We start from the raw sequence: 16,254 nt of genomic DNA on the forward strand, positions 1-16,254 counted from the left end.
TACCGTTAGCATTTTATATCTGACGGCTTTATTCAGGCTTCAAAATGTATACATTTTGGATTAACTTGTAAAGATTATCTTGATAGACAAAACGTGTAAGGGTCACAACTCTTTGTTGAACACAGATCTTATTTTTGGCGATTTTCCAAAAGTCTATGGGGAAAATGCATAGCTTTTCGATCGAGCACTCTATAAAAGCTGTTTTTGAGTTAGGAAACTTAGACGATATTTGTATAGTACAATAGTCAAAATATCAAGAAAATTGTATTTCTCATTAATTTCAATATAAATAAATTTGTACATATATATATATATATATGTTTTACACTGTTTATTCTTATAATTACTGTTAAAAATTTTACTCTTTGGGTAACAAATGCACAATTTTTGTCAGGCCAATAAAACAATTAGAGAGTGAAAAAGAGAAAAGAGAAAAACTGAGGCTTTGTGAAGCTTTTACTTCCTTAGTTTTGCACGGTTCTATTTTTATTTCTGTATTGTCAAAAACTGGTTCTTTTTGGGGTAACACATACATTATTTCTAGTCAGGTCAATACGATAAACTAGGAGTAAAAGAGAGCGCAAGAGAGAGAGAGAAAAGAATGCGTGGTAAGACGGGCAAAAAAAAGTGAAGCTCTGTGCCGACTCATCCCGCGGGAATTGTCGTCATGGCTACATCCTTCCAGCAGCAGCTCCCTGATTCCCAGGGAGCGACGAATGGAAGACAGGAGGAGAGAGAGAGAGAGAGAGAGAGAGAGAGAGAGAGAGAGAGAGAGAGAGAGAGAGAGAGAGAGAGAGAGAGAGAGAGAGAGAGAGAGAGAGAGAGAGAGAGAGAGAGAGAGAGAGAGAGAGAGAGAGAGAGAGAGAGAGAGAGAGAGAGAGAGAGAGAGAGAGAGAGAGAGAGAGAGAGAGAGAGAGAGAGAGAGAGAGAGAGAGAGAGAGAGAGAGAGATGGTATATTACCACGTGGTAAAACAGACAGAGGCATTGTCTGTCCTCTGACACAACAAAACTCAATCTAACACTCCAACACAACCTGCGACTTCACACAATAAGATTAAAGACAGCATGAAATGGCTTTGATGTATTTAGCCATTGTGTTGCATCGCGCTGTAGTTTTCACTACTATTGTTAACAGCTGCATCACTGCAAAAAATTCTAGCCCAATTTAAAAATATATAGTTGCATGTTAGCTATCATCCAAGCGCGCGCATCTCTCGTGTATCAGTGTTTATCTGTATTCATCACCAGTTTTAATCAGAAACTCAAGCGGCTTCAGGCAGAGCAGTGTCCTTCTCATGTTTATGTCTTCCACTGAACAGCCCTTTCGAGATATACCTATTCAGCCCAGTCCAAAACACATCTGAAAATGATGAAAACAGATATGAGATGCAAACAACAAAGCCTGCCAGAGGACAAAGACTACGCAATGAAACACAGTGGCACACACTGCTGCACAGGACATGGCAAGCAAGGACAGGGAGATGGTTTCAAGGAACTGATGTCAAACGTCAGATGCTGATCTCTGATTAGATGAGGATTTGGGAAAATACTGTGAAACAGGACAATATGGAAGTAATCCTTAAGTAGTAGTATAATACTGCACATGTACATACATATATTAATATTATATAATGTATTGATGATAATAATGAAATATGTGGTATTTGATTTCAGAAAAAAGGTTCAAAGAAGAGAAAGGCTTTAGAGAATTGATGTGAAAGATGACAGTTTTGGATTATGAAGATTTGGAAAATTCCAGAAATACAAGGATACTGTGAAAAGGGACAATATGAAAATAATAAGTATTATTATTATTATTATTATTCACTACTACTACACTGAGTTTTACTTAAAATAAGAATAATAAATACTTTCTTTTATTATGTTTGTTTGATTTAGTTTATTTACGGTTTTGTTTTGTTTTTAATGTTAAGCATTTTAAATTAATAATAATAATAATAATGTGGTACAAGTTTTCGGTTCATTTTTATTCGTTTATTATTGTTAATTTTTAAAACAATAATAATTTGTGGTATTTGATAACAGAGAGTGACGGCTTCAAGATATTTTGCTAACTAGATTTACAATGTAAGCTCTAAAAGACGTCATCAATTATAATTGATGACAAAAAAAATGTGTGGAGAATAAACCAACATTAATCAGATGCTACATGCACGATTAACAATTAGCAATGACATGTCAGATGTACTAAAACCGCAGAGAGGCGTGGGCTGACAAAGTCATTGGATTCTCAAGGACACTGCGGCGAACGAGAGAGTGTGTGTGTGCGTTTGATCGAGAGAGACGACGAGCGTGCAGGAATATGAGAGGTAGCCTGGGAATACACTCACTTGGATTGGCCGTACCGCGAGCATGTGTGTCGATGTGTGGTTCTGAGAACGGGGCTTGGCATCCGGGCCGCAAAGCATCCTGGGGGGGGGGGAGCAGAGTGATGACGGCAGGGCTCGGGCCGGAGAATCATCACTACGGCTAATGAATCGAGGGTTACAAGTGAGAAGAGCAAAGTGGACTCAAGTTGTTAGTCTTTGAAACTTGCTCACCCTAGTAGTTCAAGCCAGCGGAAACGATTAGCCACCATTTGGACAGGAAGTCAGAGCATGTTGTTCTGTCGGAACAGCGATACACTCCATTACCTGGACCAAGTCCGAAAGGAGCAATAGAGCTGCCCTAAGCATCCACTCCACTGCACAAAGAGCCACAGCGAGCAGACTTAAAAGACAACGTGTGATTGAATACAATTTTCATGGGTAAATTTCTGCCCATGCCAAGACAAGATCAATGCCAGCCACAGCCATTACTTGGTTATTTTATTTTTTGCCCTAGACACATTCACTTCGCAATAACAACCATGATAAATTGGCCTTTCCTGTGTCAGTGCATGCTTGAGAATGAGCCATCATCCCTGTGTGGACATAAAGGTGTGTGATTACTTCGCCAGTAGTCTATGTTTGGTCTCTAGTGGAGGTTTCAGTTGTACTGTACATCATGAGTGGTGTTGAGGACTCCACATCCGCAACACATCAGAAAGGAACAATCTGAGACTGTTCCGTAATTGTTCTGGAAATTAAGCCATCCGCTAGGGATGCAAGTCGACCATCAAATTGCCATTTTTTTTCTACTGTAATAAGAAATGAGAATGAGAGGCAATTTAAAAAACAGGTTTGCTGTGCTTGTTTGTAGGGCTTCACAATATATAACAACAATAATAATAATATTAATATAATATAAATATTATATTATATAAAGCTATATTATAAAGAATAATATTAAATAAAATTAATATACCGTTAATATATACTTTTTACTATTGTAATATTTCACCGTAAAAGAAATTGCATTTAAGAAAAATAATAACTTTGATTTAACTTTACAACTGTAAAATTACATTACTAATATTTATGGCTGTTTTAATTCAAGCCATTTTTCTTAATTTTCAAATTTTGTTAAACAATCAAACTTTTTTTGGCGGAAATCCACAGGGAGCCCCTAAAGCTACTCTTTTGTTGATGAGTGATTCTTAAATCCAAATATGGAAAGACGGAAAGATGGCGCATGTTGCGTTCATGTACGTTGTACGTTAAAGTGATCCCGACTTTGTGTGAAGCAGCATTTACTGTGAGCCGAGCCACTCGGAGACACTGAAAACACAGGTGGATCTTTTTTTTTAATTTTTTTATTTATTTGAGCAGTAACCATCAAATAAATAAATAAATAATAAACTGCTCCTGTGTAAATGAACACAGTGCCGCACTTCACTCTGAAACATGCAGTGCTATAGGCCATGTGATTTAGTTGATATTTAAATCAACTAAATCACAGCCTTCAAATCGCAATTACGGTTATAATACGATTACCGGTACTCATGCAGCTCTACCTTCAAGATACCCGTTGTCTGACCAGCACAGCGACACTGAATTCATGCAATAATGAAGAAAATTGTATCATAATTTTCTCATGTTGGTCCAAAACTTTAAGACTTTCTTTTTCTGTGAAACAAAAAAAATCTATATTTCTTCTGTATTTGTCCTTACAATGAACATCAACGGGATAAAAAAAATTCCTTTTCACTTTCATTGTATGGATCTTGTTCACAATATTTGAACATAGGTAAAGGTTCAGAGAGGCTCTCAGAAGTAAACCGGTTACGTTCAACTAAACATCTTCATGATACAAAGTTATGCATGAAAACAAGCCTGTCAACCTACAATCCTCCTCAATGTCCACTGGGAAACATCCAAGTGGTCATTTGGATTGTGAAGGGTTTAAAATACGGCATTTCTGAACAACACAATTATGTTTTCATCAACAAAAACCAGAGGCGGTAAGGGCAAATGCATTCGAACAAACTAAGACTTCAACACTTGAACCGCATCCAGACCACCCTGTACTAATTATTCCCAAAATAAGCAGTGGGGGAAGCGTTCCACACCCATAAAGCACATACTCAAAATAAACTCCAGCAAACAGATCCAAGAATGGTCCGGTGGTCTGGAGAACTTCTGATTTATGTGCCTAACCCCAGCCTGACCCGCTCGGGAAGGCCTTGTTTGAGAGGTCGAGAGAGAGGTCACGTACCGTCAGCGCTCTCTTCCTGGCCCTCTCCAGCACCTGCTCACGGAGGACAGACGCTGTCGTTTCTGGACCTGTCGAAAGAGAGGATCATTATAAACAATGGGCTGGAGAAACACAAAAGTGCTGCATTCATGACTATCTGCCACTGAAATTCATTGTCACGTTAACAAGTTTGAATGGGATCATGCTCAACAGGATTTGTATTGCTCTTATGATATACAACATTGTCAACAATGCCCAGAACGTAACTGCTCCTCCGCCGTCCTCCCAGCTCGTTTATCATACATTATACCATGGTCTGGGTGAATACTCGATTCTGATTGGCTGCAGGGTGTCCATTAAAAAGTGATGTAGGACACCTAGTAAAGGAGTTGTAAAACCGTTAGATTTCGATTGTAAAACTAATTAAAATACAAACTAATGTTTTAAAAATGTGTTTGGCAAGTGAACATGGTATAAGCGGGTTAATGCCCTTCGAGGTGTCTGTCCATTGTCAGGTATAATGGACTTCGGCAGTTGGCGCAGTTGCCTCCACTGAAGTCCATTATTAGTATAAAAATTATTAGTATAAAATTATTAGTATAGAGTCTTGTATGAGTTATGTATTATATATTTCTGTACTTACTATTATTGAAAAGTAAGTTGTTGTTTTCTGTTTTATTTGACTGCCGCTGTGAGGTCAATGTCAATTTCTGTACTTGGACTCGAGGACGCCCTCGAAAACGAGATGTTCATCAAGGGGTTATTCCTCTTCAATAAATAAATGTCAAATAATTGATTTTATTTCAGTTCATGTTTTTGTTCATTTAATAGTTAATTTTATTTCAAGTAAAAAAAATGTTTTTACTTTTTCAGTTTTAGTTTCAAATATTATTATTATTATATTAAACTAAAACTGAAAAAGTAAAAATTGTTATTTGAACTAAAAATCTAATAAATGCTGTTCTTTTTGAACTTTCTGTTCTTTATAACTTTCTATTCATCAAATAATCCTGATAAAAAATGCATCACAGTTTCCACAAAAATAAGCAGCAGCACTACTGTCTTTATTTAACATTGATAATTAATAATAATAATAATAAATGTTTCTTGAGCATCAAATCAGCATATTATAATGATTTCTGAAGGATCATGTGACACTGAAGACTGGAGTAATGATGCTGAAAATTCAGCTTTGATCACAGGAATAAATTACAGTTTACAATATATTCAAGTAGAAAACTGTTATATTACATCATGCAATATAACTGGAGTTCATTAAAAACAGCAATACTGTGAAATATTATTACCATGGTAATAATATTTCACAGTATTGCTGTTTTTAATGAATTTTTGATCAAATGAATGCAACCTTGGTGAGCAGAGGAGACTTGTGATTTTCAAAATCGTATCAACCCTAAACATTTGAACGGTAAATGGTGTATTTATTTATTGCACAACACTAATAGATGCTTCCTTCGCTGCATGTACAGTACAAAGCCATAGGCCACACCACAAGCCGTTTTCGAACACATCCAGCTGTGGCTTTCGACTTGTGGTGTGACTCAGTGTGTGTTTTGGTGCTTTTAAACATCAGCTCAGCGCTCTCTGAATCAATGCTGATCCGGGCTTGTTCTACATATCGTTCCCTCAATTGTCTCCGGCAGGAGAACAACAACATAGCGCTCAATTTAATCGCAAAGACCCTGTGGTCGCTGTCCGCCACACCACGCAGGATCCAGATGGCAGAGAGCGAGTAGTACAGATAACAGGAGCAGTACAGCATCACAGCAGCTCTGCAGACTAGCATATGATCCCTGAACGCCATCGCTGCACAACCTCCCAGCTCAGTAAACAACAACTGCTGCCATGATCCTCAAATCACCATCCACTGTTGGTCATGGGGTACATCCATTTCCACTGAACATCCCACCGTTTGACCATTAAGAAATGGGCCGTTGCCCCATGATCCACATTTGGAGCTGGAAGTAACACCTCAACAAGTAATGATGTTTTAATTCAATCATGTGATGCAGTGAATGCTCTAACTTTACTGCTTTTATTATTATTCTATCAAAAAATCTCACAAAGCAGAGCCTTGCATTTTATTCGTCTTTCATGAATGTCTGTAATTCACACATTGAAGCGGTCATGATCAAGTTACTGAACAGTTTTCTCAAGCTAATTCGTCAATGACACGGATTCATTTAGGAACAAAATACCACTACTGGTTTGGAAAGTAAATGCATATTTTATAGACGTACTGAATGGGTCAAAATAGTGGGAGTGTCCCCAATATACAAGACACATCCCCACTATTTTTCCCAATATTCTTTTCAGTTAGGCTAGGTTACTGAAAAAGAGCCAATTTTTTTAAGTTTTTCCCCCCGCCCCCCAACTCATTCAGTCCTAAAAAGCATAGTTATGATCTTAGTTAAGCATAGTTATTAAATCTTCAGAGTAAATTTGTTCCAATCATTAGGCCTATAGAATGAATAATTGATTCCAAATAGAGCTATTAAATCATCTGCTGAAAACCTCTAGCAGCAAAATATACTACAGAATAAATATTGCAATGACAGTTTACTCCTATATTATGCAGCCCTAACTTAAAACAGTTATCTTTTTAACTGTCTATTTTGTTCATGTTATTGTCTATATAATACATATACTAAAATGAATTAATTTAAAATAAATAAAATGCATGTTTTTTCAAGGGGTCACAAACAATGATAAAAATACCTAGAAAAGTAATTTCAAATATTACAGACAGACAAGTTTTTCTCATTTGAAAGCCCTTATACGGCGACTGGAACTTGAAGTGCTCACAGTTTTGAATTATCACAGTTGTCAAACGGTTGAGAGAAGGCAATTGTGTAATAATTTCACCTGGCCCGATTGAAAGCAGTCAGCGATCTGTTCTGAAAACCACAATGCTCGAGTCAAGGATCAAGTGAGGAAAGAGAAAATTAAAGCAGTTGTGTGTCAAACAAATCTACCATTTATTAGTCTTGGAAGCACAATGGGTGAAAACAATCACTGTTAAACACGAGCTCTTTTCCTCCAATTCCAAAATTATAATTCAGTCTCTAGTGGGCACTCAACCGCTGCGTCTGAGCACTCTTGAAACTGACCGACCGTGTGTTTCATGCTACTCCTCCATCGATGGGCATCGTGCCAAGACTACACTGGTAGTGGTGCGAGGTCTCTGCGCTTCAGTATCACTGCAGCGACTGGCGGAGCGGCACGCCTGATTGTTTGATGATAAAGCAGGCACTGGAAATTGTTTATGCCGGGGGACGGGTGACAATGGGTCATCTCTAATCTTTACAATTGAAAAATTAATCTGCTAGAAACTGTCTTCTTGAGCCATACAGCGTCTTTTTATCCAACGAAAAAGGGTGAATAGGAGGAAAGCAAGAAAAATTAGGACGCAAGGTTACAAAAGAAAACAGCAAAGAAGGAAAACAAGGAGGAAGGAAGCAAAAGAGGCAAATAAAGATACAAAGAATGGATGAATAACAAAATATAAACAGCAAGAAAGAATGATTAACGTAGGAAATGCATAAAAGAGAAAGGGAAAAAGGAAGCATAGTAACAAGAAGAAAGAAAGAGTAATATGGAATGAAGGAAGGAAGGAAGGAAGGAAGGAAGGAAGGAAGGAAGGAAGGAAGGAAGGAAGGAAGGAAGGAAGGAAGGAAGGAAGGAAGGAAGGAAGGAAGGAAGGAAGGAAGGAAGGAAGGAAACAAGACAAAGTATGAAGAATAGGAAAGGAAAGATGGGAAAAAAGGATAGAAGGGCTGTAAGGAGGACGGAAATAGAAAAAGAAGGAAAAAAACAGGAACAAAGGGTGAATAAGAGGAATAGGATGGAAGCATAAAATACAAATAAATAAGAAAAGCAAGAAAACAGAAGGAAGGATAAGAGAGAGAAAGTGGGAAAGGGTGAATAAGAGTAATGGAAGTAAGCAAATGAAAAACAGGAAGGAAAGAACCATAATAAACAGGAAAAAGTGGCAAAAAAGCAGATGAAACATTTGTGCATTTTACCTCTGTAAATGCGTATAGCCAGAAATCATTATCATCAATATTACAAAGATCTGCAGAAGACCTAATGTGAAAACGCAATGGTGTTTATGACTAATATTGTGACGATATATGGAAGCACTGCAGTTGTTCTGTAAGACTGTATTGATGTGAAGTCCTAGCACATTGATCAAGCTGCACTAAAATAGAGGCATTAGCAGAAGTGTGATCAATGCACAGAGCTCTAATTCAAACATCAATAATTACACTCTTATGTGAGCTGCTATGATACAAAGTGCTGCACACTCAATTATCCAGCAAAACAAATGTGAAGTCAGAAGTGAAAAATGGCTTCTTCATGAACACGGAGGCCATAACAATTAATTGTAATTGCTTTCCGTCAAGTTTACAAACTAATAAAGCTTTACAAACACATCACAATATTAAAAAAGAAAAACAACTTGGGCACAATTTTTGCACATACATAATAGTCAAATCAGAGATTTTTCAGAGATGACCCTTTATGCATGTTATCACGTCTGTCAAAAACTGTCGGTGGGAATATTATAACTAAAAGCATCAACAAACACACTCATGGGCATCAATCATGTCACTGCTTGCCGGCTAAGAAATAAACACACATAGACGGAGCAACTTTCTATTAAGTTTATTCCGTGCACTGTCAAGTGCTTCATCAGATGTGTCGTGTTGCCTGTGTTGGCAGCCATTATCTACGCAAATATTGCATCGCGCGCTGTTGGCATCGAGCCTGGTCAAATGTAGCTGCACTTAGTTATCTTTCACATCTATGGAGGATGGGACGCTTACTTACACGCGTGTGGTGTGAGCCACGTCTCTGGGCGTAACTGGCATAAACTAGTGTTTTTCCATGATCAATCGACCCAGCCAATCATGCTGCATGCTTATTGGCTCATTGTCGTTAACGAGATTAACCCCTTAGATATAAAAATTTGGTACCGAACGACAAGACATTTTTTGATACTCGATGGTATCGGGGCAATTTAATCAGTCCCTAAAAAGTTTCGAACACGACACCGAGCCATATGCAGAACAACAGACTACGAAATGCTTTCCAAATAAAGTTGATAAGCTCTGAAGGTATGAAAGCAATCCCAAGAAAGAACTCCGGCAGTCTACACAAAACGAGTCTATATATGTGTCACAATGAGGAGTGTTATTCCGGCGTCTAAATCGGTCTAACTCCACATACGTGCGATAAGCTAAGCGGGATGTTCAGTAAAGAAGAGCGTGTGGTGATGGAAAGTGAAATTCAATTAGCGCTCTCAGACAACGTCTCCCACACAGCGCTCCACTTTGAATACTGGAGAAAAGGTCGCTTTCCAGATGAGAATAGCTCTACTGTGGGATACATGTCAAGCAGACGGTGTCTGTGCTATAAATTTTAATTGATAAAGGCCGATGTAATCTACAGACGCCTACTTAAGCTAGGACACTGGATATCATATAAACAGCATCTTTTGCCTTTGAGCTATAAAGCCCCGACTCACTACACGGCACGCATACTAGAGGAACCCCTGATTGGTTCATTGCTCATGACAGCTTTTTCAGGACAAACTTGTTTCTTGTCAGATAACGTTCTTCCTGAAAAAAAGCTAACGCCCTCCTGCACATGTTGTGGTGGCAGATCTTTGTAAAAACAACAAAAACTTTCTGCATTCCAAAGAATGGAGTTTCTACTCTCTGAATGCCAATTGACAAACCAGTCTGACTGCAAGTCACTTAAAAGAGCAGAGAGGAGAATCTGCTGGCCAAACCCTAATTTTCTCTTGTCAGCAGCTGTAAAGGTCAGGGGTGCCATTATTATGAAGTACCAGTGCCCTTTAGCTTCCAGGAAATGCTGTTCCATTAGCATTATTTAACATGCTTTACAGAGGAATTTAAAAGGATTTGCCACAAAATGTCGCAATAATTTTCGGCAGCAAATTAATTAACATCTAAATTATTTCCCACAAAAAGGCTGTAAGCACTACGCAGTTTTTAGTTGATTGTCCTCACTGCTTAAAGCAAAAGGCCAGATTATTCGTTCTTCTAACGTAATACAACAGAAAAAGTGCTCTGCTAAAACATATATATTGTGTGTGTACGTACACGCATGTACGAATACATACACACAACACAGTACATGTTAGGACGCTTGCACACGCACGCGTGTGTGTATATGCGTGTATTATATATATAGCCTATATATATTATATATTACACACACACACATTTTATTTTATGTAATTGGGATGAATTCTGCTGTGTCACGAAAATCATGGCTCAATGCAAAAGGAAAAAAACTTAAGTGTCCTAAAAATAAGATTAGGCTAATCTCTTTTGATCAAAATGTAATTTCTTTCTTTAGATTTGTTTTACCTGAACACGTTCTTGACAGGTTTCCATGAGATTCCACATTAGCACAAAATATGGATTCAAAAACAAAGACTAGTAAACATGACTGCCAACATAGATTTTGGACACACTACAACAGTCTTGCAAAGAACACAAGCGCAAACTCATTTTAGGCCAATATATTTCTCCCTTTTCAGAATTTTAATGTGTTTATGAATTTGACTGAACAGATCCCTTTCTGTGTTCATTCAAATGACCGTGAAAACCCATAAAGACTTTAGCACATCAGTGAGAACAGAGTGACTGACTGCAGAGAGCCCTAATTAACAGTGCCAGCCTTAGACGTCCAGATGTTCTCCTCAGAGAGCTGACGACTGCATCTGAACACACAGAGAGGGATCAGCACAAGGATAAAGAGTGAGAATCAAGATGAAAAAACAGAGTAAGGCCTAAAAATACTCCAAGCCAACGCATCAACAAAATCGCTTCTGGCTTTGGAAGCTCATTTTTGTGTTAGTCTTCCTCAATGTGTCAGACAACAATTTGTGACGCAAACGTGTTGCATTCTCTTAATGGTGCATCACAATTTTGGTAGGCGAAATTATTTGACCGGAAAAGCAACAACAACAAAAGTTTGGCTAAATTGTTTTAGAAAGCCGAAATCATAGACCGAAACAGTGCCATTTAATTAGATGATTTGTTTAACTAAGTTGACATCCATTCCATGCACACAACATGGATAAGCTACAAATGGTAAACATGTCAGCTGTGTGGATGCAATTTATCATGAACAAAAATGAGTAGAATATTAGCATGTAAAATTTGTTCGGCTGAAATAATTGAGAAGCCAAGGAGGACGTTGGAGGTTTACCCTCTTTTCCACCTCGCTTTTAAATGCCCATGCAGCCATGCGCATTTTACTTTTGCATTCGAATTAGCATTTCGAATTCAATAAGGAGGCGGCAATTTCGCTTTGAAACCAAATCTTCTGCCATCGTCTTGTCCGTCAGCTCGCCTCACTCTTCTTGTCCGTCAGCTCGCCTCACTCTTCTTGTCCGTCAGCTCGCCTCACTCTTCTTGTCCGTCAGCTCGCCTCACTCTTCTTGTCCGTCAGCTCGCCTCACTCTTCTTGTCCGTCAGCTCGCCTCACTCTTCTTGTCCGTCAGCTCGCCTCACTCTTCTTGTCCGTCAGCTCGCCTCACTCTTCTTGTCCGTCAGCTCGCCTCACTCTTCTTGTCCGTCAGCTCGCCTCACTCTTCTTGTCCGTCAGCTCGCCTCACTCTTCTTGTCCGTCAGCTCGCCTCACTCTTCTTGTCCGTCAGCTCGCCTCACTCTTCTTGTCCGTCAGCTCGCCTCACTCTTCTTGTCCGTCAGCTCGCCTCACTCTTCTTGTCCGTCAGCTCGCCTCACTCTTCTTGTCCGTCAGCTCGCCTCACTCTTCTTGTCCGTCAGCTCGCCTCACTCTTCTTGTCCGTCAGCTCGCCTCACTCTTCTTGTCCGTCAGCTCGCCTCACTCTTCTTGTCCGTCAGCTCGCCTCACTCTTCTTGTCCGTCAGCTCGCCTCACTCTTCTTGTCCGTCAGCTCGCCTCACTCTTCTTGTCCGTCAGCTCGCCTCACTCTTCTTGTCCGTCAGCTCGCCTCACTCTTCTTGTCCGTCAGCTCGCCTCACTCTTCTTGTCCGTCAGCTCGCCTCACTCTTCTTGTCCGTCAGCTCGCCTCACTCTTCTTGTCCGTCAGCTCGCCTCACTCTTCTTGTCCGTCAGCTCGCCTCACTCTTCTTGTCCGTCAGCTCGCCTCACTCTTCTTGTCCGTCAGCTCGCCTCACTCTTCTTGTCCGTCAGCTCGCCTCACTCTTCTTGTCCGTCAGCTCGCCTCACTCTTCTTGTCCGTCAGCTCGCCTCACTCTTCTTGTCCGTCAGCTCGCCTCACTCTTCTTGTCCGTCAGCTCGCCTCACTCTTCTTGTCCGTCAGCTCGCCTCACTCTTCTTGTCCGTCAGCTCGCCTCACTCTTCTTGTCCGTCAGCTCGCCTCACTCTTCTTGTCCGTCAGCTCGCCTCACTCTTCTTGTCCGTCAGCTCGCCTCACTCTTCTTGTCCGTCAGCTCGCCTCACTCTTCTTGTCCGTCAGCTCGCCACGTAATATCAGACTCCTGCTGTAACTCTCGGTCGGCTCATGCTTAAATGACCAGACAAGTTCAGTTTTTAATTAAAGTTAACTAAATGATTTTTATTACTATAATTTATTACTGAAATCAAAACTATGTTGTTGGGGGGGGGGGGGGGGGGGGTGCCGTGGGCAAGTGATGTAACTGGTGTGTGGCTGAACACAGCAACACCGACTACATCAGCAAGCCTAGCGCACCACGACATTCTCAGTTTTGCCACAAGGGGTGCTATAGTACATTAGCATAAACCGTCTTCTATGGTCAGTTTTCTTTACTGTCACTTAAGGCTTGTTCACACCAAGAATGATAACTATAACAATAACTAGCTACATTGGCATCCAAACCAGTGGTGGATGATAGTATTTTTTTTATCTTCCACTTTAAATGCTCAATATCTTAAAGCAGGATGGATTCTGATTGACTGATTATAGTTGTGGTGTTGACTCTGCTATTCTTTTACATTTTGAATGATTTTTAGATATAGTTATTCTTAGTTAAGGTTGATATACATCAGCTAGCTATGTGACTCTACCAACCCCTTGAATGCGGACCAAAAAAAAAAAAAAAACTGAACCAAAAAATAAAACTCCCCTTTTATGTTTTATAAACCACATTTTATGTGCTAAATATAACAGAGTGTCAGCCGTTCAAGCAAGGATTGAGACGGGCGTAGTCACACATGCACCTGCGAGCTCATTCTGGTTCGCCCACGAAAGGTCAGAGTCGTGCCGCTGGCCTCTGCTGTGAAAAGCTTGCTAACTCGCGAATGATGAAACCATTCTCCTCTGCTATTCAACAAATACAGCTTCTCACCAGGTTTCAAACGCCTTCCATGAGACCAGACGCGTTCCAGCAGAGATCTCGCGCAAGAGCCTTCCAGCCCGGCTTGAGCAATACGGCAGCGCTATAACTGCCAAAGCAGGATTGTTAGCCCCAGCTCCCGCAGACAGGGCTATTATAGCGAAGTGCCAGATCTCTTCCTGCCCGAGAGGAAAATAATCCTCAACAGTATGTTTTATCAGACAGACCAGGACTTTTGACCCAAACTCAGCCACAACACTGTTCGAGTAGATAGTAATGCTGGTTACTGAAGCTACTGTAGCAATTTGGTGAAGTGCGCCAAAAGGGTCAAAGCGTTTAACTGTAGCTGCTCTGAAGACAGTTTTCGCATGAAAACAGCCCAGAGATTATCCGGCTCAGGCGTCTCAAATAGAACCTCTTATCTTGCCAAACGATTTAAGTGCCTTTGACTTTTAGTAAGGTGCGGACATGCATTCATTCATGATCATTACTGGGAAAATAGGAGGGATGACCAATGTGATCAAAATCATAGGCTATATTACAGCTGTATAATTTTCATGGTATATAAACACCACAGTATATTTAATGGTATATTTTATCCTTAAAATGTCTATGTCTAAAATGTCAAATAACCAACTGCTCAGTGACAAGCAGAATGAACTTCCTCATCTGTAGGACAACACAAAGCTTAACTTCACATCCACTTCTCGTTAGTATGGGAGTTCAAACAAGCTACTCAAGTCAGGCCTGAACAGGAACAGTGGAACTGAAATCGATAGACAGACACCCAGTCTGAACGGGTCAAGCTTTCCCCTCACAAAGAGTTCTCTGTCCACCGTTTAAAAACACGGCCCCCTGCTCAATACAGAGCTCATTCCAGCTTCAACCATCCATAAAACAAGCCAACACTCAACGTCCGGGTCTCATTTGCCCAAGAGCCAAAATATTTACCTTCGCATGTTCTCTCATCCTGCATTGAGCGCCAAAGAAATCACACACTGGTTTAACACACACATCCAAGTCAGGCAAATAAAAGAGGGAAAGATTATGGGTATTATGTGAGGGCTTTGACTCGATTATTGAAATAAAGACAAATTACTAAATTAAAGTGTGATGTAATAGCCACTAGGCAGGGTTTCTGCCATACAGATTACAGCAGTTAATCTAGTCATGAAAGACACAGCTGTGAATGATGTTGAGTTTTTCACCCGGTGACTAGATTTATAATAAATATCCATTGCTCAAAGAATGCAAGAGTTAGGAACAAATCAGGAGAGAAAGGGAGGAGAAAAGCCCCTCTTCCGTTCATCACTCTTTACACAATCTGGGCCAAGCCCAATCATTTTACTCCTGCAGTTACCATGGAGACTGGCTCCCTCCCACTCCTAGGTGTTAAGAGACATTGCGATCGGAGGCCAAGCCTGACGCGCAGTGCAGTTTGTGTTGTCACCTCACTTGTTTTTAACGCAGCTGCCGTCTCTTAACCGCTCCGCTTTACCGCCACAACAGGAAACAGCTGCAAACTCGCTAATAAGCCGAGGTTGAGTCGGTCAATGGCACCTTATTCTATCAGAAGATACATGAGAAGCTGAGCTCATCTCGAGGTGTAGGGAGTGTGAGATCGTGGTAATGGAAATCATGAAATCTATTTTGTGGGTCCTGGACTTAAGTGGACCACTGTACAAACGCTTAACTTTGAAAGCTACCATTTTAAAATGTAAAATAGTTGGTCAAAACTACCCAGCTGAAAAACTTGTTACAGTGACATTGACAATACAAGTTTCTAACAAAACATAGTTACTATATTGTGGCTATTTAAATGGGCAATACCTTGATAAATATCATCATCTGATCAGCTGTTTTGTTAGTAACTTGTATTGTTGCTAACTGCTTTTTTGGGGGTAAAAATGGGCCGTTTGCACTTCTTGTAAAAGCAGTTTGTTTAAATATATCGGTTAAAGTTTAATGACTTAACCACATTTGAGATTAAAACCGATTTAAAACCCTGTCAGACATCAGATTTTAACTATACATTTCAAAAACAAAAAGACATTAGTTCCTGATTATTTTTATTTATTCTTATTCAACTGCACAAACGGTTCAACTAAACGGCCACTAAAAAGTAATCGATTTCCCAACTCACTTATGTAGGAGTAATGCAATGTTCATAGTTGATGGGGAAATTTGATAGAAAAACTACACTTATTAAAATTGATGAGCTATAGTCAGTAGTTATACACAATATACACAGTAGCAACCCTCTACAATGTGAGTAAATCACTTGCAATGCATATGCAACCAAATTTCATGAGGC

The 16,254-nt window shown here is 39.9% G+C and overlaps 1 protein-coding gene across 6 annotated transcripts in view; it reads right to left on the reverse strand.

Annotated features, from left to right (window-relative positions):
* strbp (spermatid perinuclear RNA binding protein) overlaps positions 1-16,254 on the reverse strand; it is a 100,526-nt gene that overhangs the window by 62,387 nt on the left and 21,885 nt on the right. For all 6 annotated transcript variants that reach the window (XM_079599348.1, XM_079599347.1, XM_079599349.1 and 3 more), the window contains exon 2: positions 4,598-4,665. The gene's annotated coding sequence lies outside the window, so the exon portion shown is untranslated. The remainder of the gene's footprint in view (positions 1-4,597; positions 4,666-16,254) is intronic.

The sequence above is a fragment of the Phoxinus phoxinus genome, assembly GCF_949152265.1.
Source record: "Phoxinus phoxinus genome assembly, chromosome: 23".
Taxonomy (NCBI): domain Eukaryota; kingdom Metazoa; phylum Chordata; class Actinopteri; order Cypriniformes; family Leuciscidae; genus Phoxinus; species Phoxinus phoxinus.